The sequence below is a fragment of the Chaetura pelagica genome, unplaced genomic scaffold (genome assembly GCF_000747805.2).
Source record: "Chaetura pelagica isolate M959 unplaced genomic scaffold, ChaPel_1.0 scaffold106, whole genome shotgun sequence".
NCBI lineage: Eukaryota > Metazoa > Chordata > Aves > Apodiformes > Apodidae > Chaetura > Chaetura pelagica.
In genome coordinates this window covers 4,460,466-4,468,380 of record NW_009954222.1, presented here as the reverse complement: position 1 = coordinate 4,468,380, position 7,915 = coordinate 4,460,466, and positions in this window count along the sequence as shown.

Sequence of the window (7,915 nt, the reverse complement as noted above, 5' to 3'; positions counted from 1 at the left end):
CCCCCCCCCCACTGTGGGTCAGGGAGGAGAAAATCCAACCAAAAGCTCATGGATCAAGACAAGGACAGGGAGATTTTCATTACCCACTTATGGTCACATGCAAAACTGACAGACTCAACTTTGGGAGAGAAAAAAAAACATGATCAGTTTAATTTACCAGGAGAAAGATTAAAAAAAACAACAGTCTTAAATATCTTCTCCCCACTTCTCCCTTCTTCCTGGGCCCAAATTACTTCACTCCTGCCTGCCCCCCAGTGGCACAGGAGGATGGGGAGTAAAATCAGTTCATCACGTATTGATTCTTCTGCTCCTTCTTCCTCAGAGAGAGGACTTCTCACAGCCTTCTCCCACTCCAACGTGGAGTTCCTCCCATGGGAGAGAGTCCTTCATGAACCTCTCCGACATGAGTCCCTCCCAAGAGGTGCAATCCCTCAGGAACAGACTGCTCCACCATGGGCTGCCCCCAGGGTCACAGGCTGCTTTGGGAACAGCCACCTCCCCTGGCGCAGGGTTCTCCACAGCTGCAGATCCACATCTGCCCCACCAGGTTCCTTCATGGGCTGCTCCACTGTGCTCCTCCACGGGCTGCAGGGGAAACTCTGCTCGGGCACCTCCTCCCCGTCCTTCATACCGACCTTGGTATCTCTGCTCCAGCATTGCTCTCACCACCTTCTTCTGCCCTGAGGTCTTTTTTTGCAGTTTCATTTTCCTCTTGATTATGTTGCTCGCAGAGGCACATACAGCTTCCCTAATCAGCTTGGCCTTGGCCGGAGGCAGGGCTGGAATTGGAGCCAAGGGAGCTTGTAGAAACTTCTCACACAAGACACCCCTGTGTCCCTGCATCTCCACCCCAAAACTTCCACTGCACTAACCCAAAACAAATTCTTTTCCAGGCATTGTACCTGATTTTTTGAGAATGAATATTTTCTTTTTCTTGGAGTCAGCTAAAAACATTTTTTTAAGTAAGTGATGTAATCTTCCTTTTGATATATATGGTATTACAAAAAAATAGTTATTGGATTTCAGATTCCATGACACTGAAAATACATGTCTATTATATGTAAGAATAGCCAATTTAGAACTCTAAACACAGAAATCTTTCACTAGTTTGAAAAAATATACAGCCAGTCATGTACAGCCAGACTACCACAGCACCATTAATGTGGTCCTAGGGTCAATGCCTTGGTTGCTAGGCTTGAAAAACCCATTCTGGGATTTTCTGGAAAGAGCTAGTTCTGCATTAATCCACTCCCTCTATGTTTTTCTGGCTGAAATACTACAAAGGTCCATTGGCAAAATTTCCTTTTGACCAAAAGATAGCAATGGGGTGAGTTTGAAATGGATGAACATAAGAATACATTCAAGTATAATTTTAGTAACAGATCATCATACACAGTGAATGGAAAAAACCCCAAACAAAAAAACCCAACACAAAACCATTTGGTTTGGTTGAGGTTTTCATTACTATTTGCTTGAGGTGTTCATTACTATTTATAGTCACTTGTAATTTCTAAATTATGTGCTCCTGTCTTGTGATGCTGAAATGTAATTTTGAGTATTACTTGGAGCTAATAATTTTTAAGTGCACTGTATGTGAATGGTATATTTATAGTAAAAAGCTGTTATAATGAGGCCCTTATTGAGTTCAATTTTTCAGGGCTTGCATTTATTGAAACATCTCCCATTGTTCATTAAAGAAATGTATTAAATTCTTCCACTTCTCTAGCAAGAACAACAAAAAAAAGTCTGAGCATTATCTAGAGTTAATCTCTGGTGAATTTGATTTTGCTTCATCATGGTAAATTAGAGTTGTGGCTTGAATTAATTAGTCAACCCAGAGACTCAGGGCCTGAGTCTGTTGTTGTTCACACAGAAGCTCCATCCAAGTCAGAGAAAAACACCTGTTTTAAGTTACTGAAGGGAAACTTGAGTCACAGTGGTGTAACTGAGAGGAGAAACCAATCAATTAACCAAAAGGATGTAAAGGAATTCTTACACCTTGGGCTAAACTTTCTCTCTAATTTACAAATATTTGCATCAATTATACTTTTTCAAAGCTATTTCCATAAAGTAAAAGGTGAGTGTTTGGTCAGTGATCCCACTGAGCTACCCCAGAAATAAACAGCACTTCAGCTTTTACAGCCCCTGCCACCACCAGGCTGGATCCCCAAATTAACATGATCTCAGTCCCATGAATTGGTTTAGTCCTCTGGTTTAGTGGTACAAAGAGTAATTGAGTCAAACCTGCCTCAGCCCACTATTTAGTAGTTACAGTTCTATTTTGCAGCTCTCCTTGACTGGGAAACAAATCGTTTGGGGGCAACATCCATACAGCCAGAGACAGCTTTGTCATATGAAAACTTTAAAATGCTGTTGGGGAAATACAAGGCCCTCAAAAGCTAAAAGCACACACTTTGTACTCTGTTCAATAGATCAGACTGATTTCTATTACTTGGACCATGAAGTCTCCTGAAGCCCTTTCCTTGGTTCTTATTAAACTGAGGACACAGTCAAGATCTGGATGTCCCTTATCACTGCAGTGCAATGCACTGGCTCTGACCATAATCTAGCCATGAGGGTTTTTTATGGCCCTCAGTGTCCAAAAAAACCCAGTCTCTAAATTACCCAAGCTGCTGTTCTTGTGACACTTGGCTGAGCACACGCAGGAAGATCATAAAGGCAATAGTTAGAAGCTTCAGAAACTAATTGTTGACTGAAGCACAATTTCAGGTGAACCTGGACTTCCCACCTTCTTGTGTTATGTGCGGGGTGTGGGATTGATTTGGTGACAGAGCTTCCAGAGGTGAACTGAGAAATGCAGCTTTCCTCATTCCAAGTGCAATTCTTCTACTCACATAAATTCATCCCTGAGCTGACACAACTTTTAAAAACAACACATAAGTTCAGTGATTGTGCAGAGCAAGAAGGGGTGGGTTTTATTTAATACCAGTGCTCTTCTGTGCAGCAGTCTTCTAAAATGAGTGAGTGAGACCTGACACGCATTCTGCATTTGACTGGCCTACTTTTTCACTCCCCTTCCTGTTATATCTCTTCTTTCAAGCTACTACTTATTTCATTATTTTTTTTTCAAATACTTTCAGAGGTCCTTATTGAAAGAAAACAGCCTTTAACTGTCCCTCACACACAGAAACCCAGCAACTGAAGAAATCTAGCAATGACAAAATGGTAACACCAGGGAACAAAGGGTTACTATTCATGGTGTCTTAAATCTCCAGGGGAAAAGAATACATGGAGGAGCCAAAAGAAGAAGGGTGAGCAGGAGGGGTGTTCTTGCTGAAATCTAAAAAATTCATTATTGCTCTCATTTGTGTTTGCACTTCATTTTGAAGAGCAGTATCCTGCTATGTTGATTCTTAGCTCAATTAGAAAAGAGCAAATTCCAGAACAGTATTAAAAGAATGGCTCAGGTAATTTAATATCCAACAGGCCACAGGCTGTAACTGAGATTATTTGCTGTGCAGACAAAAATAGGTTTAGCCTTCCACTACAGAACTACTATTGCAAGCTAAAAAAATCCCCCAAGCCCCAGACTTACAATTCCCGACACTCACCACTTTTGCTGGGAGTTTGTTTCAAACAGAGCCAAAGATCAATGTTTGCACCGTGTGACTTTGAGACCTCTGTCAGCATCATCACTTTGTTGAAATCCAGCAACCTTTGCCAAGTCTCAACAGGTAAAGGTCTGAGCCTCTGTCTTCTCTTGGCTCACAAGATGACTTTGCAGGCAGTATAGTTGTAATGGGTTGACCTTGGTCAACAGCCAGACACCCACCCAACCTCTCTCTCACTCACCCTCCCCAACAGGATGGGGAGAAAATCAGATAAAGACAGGGAGATCACGTAAAAGTTATCATCATGGGCAAAACAGGGAATTGGGGAAGATTAATTTAATTTATTGTCAATTAAAATAGAATTGGATGGTGAGGAAAAAAGACAAAATCAAAACACCATCATCCCCCTGGCCTCCCACTTTTCCCAGGCTAAACTTCATTGATTCATTCCTACTCCTCCTCCTGCTCAAGCAGCACAGCAGGATGGTGAATTAGGTTTGCAGTCAGTCCACAATGGCTCCTTTCTATTGCTCCTTCCTCCTCACACTTTTTTCCTGCCCCAACGTGGGGTCCCTCCCATGGGATAGAGTCCTTGAAAAACTGCACAGCTCTGGGTCCTCCTCATGGGATGCAGTCCTTCGGGATAAGCCTGCTCCAGTGTGGCCTCTCCATGGACTGCAGGGGAATCTCTGCGTCAACTCCTGCAGCATCTCCTTCCCCCTCCCTCTCTCATGCTCATATTTAAGCAATTTTAATAATTTTAATATTTTTGCTTGTGTTCTACTGTATTTCCTGAGACAAACTGAGAGATTTGGTTTTGTTTCTTATGCAGAAGCTAAATTAAAATGAACTTCACTAATACAAGCACAATTTCAAACAGAAAGCATGTTCATTTATGCTTTAAAAAGCAAGTTCAAGATAAGCAGTTCTTTACTGATTTTTTTTTTTAATTTTATTGAATTTGCTTATTTTTAGGTGCTGCAGGAGTTCTTTCCCACTTTTGTCCTGGCCTTTCAAGGGTGACTGAGCCCTGGCACAGGTTGTCCAAGGAGGCTGTGGAGTTGCCATCCTTGGAGATACTCGTAAGTCAACTGTACACATGCCTGGGCAACTGGTTCCAGGTGGCCCTGCTTGAGCAACAGGGCTGGACCAGATGACCTCTGGAGATTCCTTCTGACCCCAACCATTCCGCGGCCAATTTTGTGGTCTTAAAATGGTGCCAACAGGGCTTTGTGTGAAAGCAGGTTTAACTGAATACAGTCTGAAATTGCCCTCCTGTTACAGACGATGTATGTGCTGAACACCTTCTGCATAAAGCAAAATGCATTTGGCAGAATCATGATGCTTTATTTATAGGAACAGCCTAAGTCTGAGCAATGGAGAAAACAGATGCTTTTGCAAGAATGAAAGCTGTACAAACAGGAATTAAACTCAGTGCCTAGGGTTAATATCATATGATTTCAAAATCAGAGGCCAGAATTTAACTAATGTCAAAGGTTTTCTCTTTTGTCCGTAGTCAACTACAAAATCAGGTGTTGATAATGCTAAAATCAAAAGATCATTTTAGTCAGTAGGTAACTGTAATGGTCAAGTGAATGATAGCAACATGATTTCTTTTCTCATCCACTCTGGTAATTCTGTGCAGCTAATAAATACATTTATTTTTTATTTGAAACTCTTTTGTGGAGAGGTTCAGAAGGAATTAAATAATCACAGATGAAAGTTATCTCTAACACTGCAATTAAAACCAAAATGTTCAGTATGACAAAACAAAAAAAAATTACTCACTTTCTTGTGAAATGGCACACAGTGACATTAAAGTTACTAAAAGTTACTCACTGGAAGGCATTCCAGTTTAAAATACCACTGTGAAGTTTTTTGTTTTTTTTATACAGAAGTCAGTAAATAAATGATTGTGTCAAACTGCTGTATATAACAATTATGAATATGGATTTTATTAGTGCTGTTCCAGTGGTATTTTCAAATACAATAAACTGAATTAAATCTGTCAATTACCAGGCATGTTTTCATAGTTTATTGTGCTTTATTAGGCTGGAAGGGTCTAGCCCTGCTCTGAGTGCTATTGGAGGAGCACAATACAAAGTTACATCAAAGCTCATTTATCCATTTTTAAGTTGTTGATTTTATATGAAAATTGGCGAAGTTAAAAGAAGGAAAAATCCTTTGTGTTTTCATAACTGAGCTGCTGGTTAATAATATTGTGTTACTTTGCCTTGTGGGTGAGCAATAACTGGAACAAAAAAATTACATGTTCAAAGCACAGAAAGTGAGAGGCCAATTAGTGTTAGCAGAAGAGTAGCTTAGGGATAATTTAGGTGGGAATTTCCAGAGGAAAATGTAAGTTACCGTCATGGCATTTCCCTGAGAAAGTAAATAATATTTTTAGTCATCTCCATGATAACAGTTACTTCAAGGATTCAAATATGAAAAATGGCAAAGCTTCACAGGTTTTCTTTCTCTTCAAATTTTGTTTTAAAATATACTTTCTGAACATAAAAGTCCCTCTTACTGAGGTGTACTTGACCTCCAGAAGAAAATACTTGTGTTATTGATGAATCTAGGCATCATAATTTGAGACAATGAAAGTTAAAAGAAAGAAAGAAACAGAAGAGCTTTTGCTGTGACCTTTATTCACAGAAATACACACCTGCTTCATTTGTTTTCAAACAGGAGTTTCAATGCAAACTCAGTTGGACTCCAAATGCAGTTCACTTAGCTGAAGTTCAGTAAAATAAATATTTTCCAAAAGATACCTAATCTGAGCTAATAAACAGCTCCAACAGTCAAGAAAAAGAGAGAGGTGAGCCCCAAAGCTGACTCCTAGAGACCAGTCACTTCACAAAGAGGCAAAAGTGCTTATCTTTCTCCATGTGGGTGGCTGAGCAACTAGGAAATTTCTTGGCTGAACAAATATCTCTGTCCTGAACTCATCTCCAGGTGCCAAGATGCACATCAGGGCCCGTGCAACCATGTGGAGCCTTATCAGAATGGTGACAGGAGGCAGGGAGGACACAACCAGACTTAGTTATTGGTGAAGGCTTAATCTCACCTAACTTCGAATGTTTAAATCACCATAAGCTCTGTGTGTCCAATGGATAAAGACTGACATTTTTAGTAAATGATCCTTTTACCTCTGATAGAGAAGGAAGCACAAAAACTGCTCCTGCTGTTCACTAGAGATCAGTGGATGAATCCTGCTTCAGGCATCACATGAGGATGGTCAGGGGGATAGGATGCTACAGTTCTTAAAAAGATGTCCAGTTGCTATGCTGTGACAGCAGAGAGATACCTGGCTCCAAGGCTGTGCCCAGATGCCTTTTGAGAAAGCTGTCAAAACCAGTGTGTCAGTAACTGATCCATCATCTTCACCTTTTGACAATAATTACCACAAAGTGCTAATTCTGTTTCTAACTTGGGCGTGCTCTCAGACCTAGGAAGGAAGAAAGGAGCTGCACAAAAGGATAAGGTTTTCCCTCAAATCTGTGCCCTGTTGTTGTGTTGCATCCTGTTTTAGCGATTGTTACACTTGTGTTGGTGAAACCTTTTGTCTTGTCAGGAACACTACCAAAAGTATACATATTATTTTACTTTTTGATTTATGAAACACTCGGTGAGTGTTTCATAAACTATACAAAACACCTGGCCTGCTGGTGGCAGGTAGGATTCACCTGTCCCACAGGGGCAAAAGACTTTTGGGGCAGAAGTTAGAAAGGCTCATTGACAGGGCTTTAAACTAGATAGGAAGGGGGAAGGGGAGATAACTGGGCCTGTTAGGGACAAGCCTAAGAGAAACATGCCAGGGCTTGAAAGATGGTGGACTAGACAGGATTCTCACTCTGTTGTTTCATTTGAGAGAAAAGAGAGATGTTTATAAATCATGGCAACACCTGAGAAGGGTCTAGTAGGAAATGGAGCCCACAGTGGAAAAAAGGTGTTGGAATCATTAGCTCATCTGAAGGGCATCTATACCAATGCAAGCAGTATGAGCAACAAACAGGGAGCTTGAAGCCGTGATACGCCAGGAAAACTATGACATAGTGGCTATCAGAGAAAGGTGGTGGGATGCATCACGTGACTGGAGTGCCACAATCGATGGCTACAAGCTCTTCAGGAGGGATAGAAAGGGAAGGAGAGGGGGTAGAGTGGCCCTGTATGTTAGAGACTGCTATGAGGGCTTGGAAATCAAGTATAGTCATGATGAGGTTGAGACTGTTTGCATTAGGTTAAGGGCTAGTAAAGCTGCTATTGCTGTGGGAGTCTGCTAGAGACCTCTCAACCAAAGCAGTGAGGTGGTTGAAGCTTTCTATAAGCAGCTGGGAGAA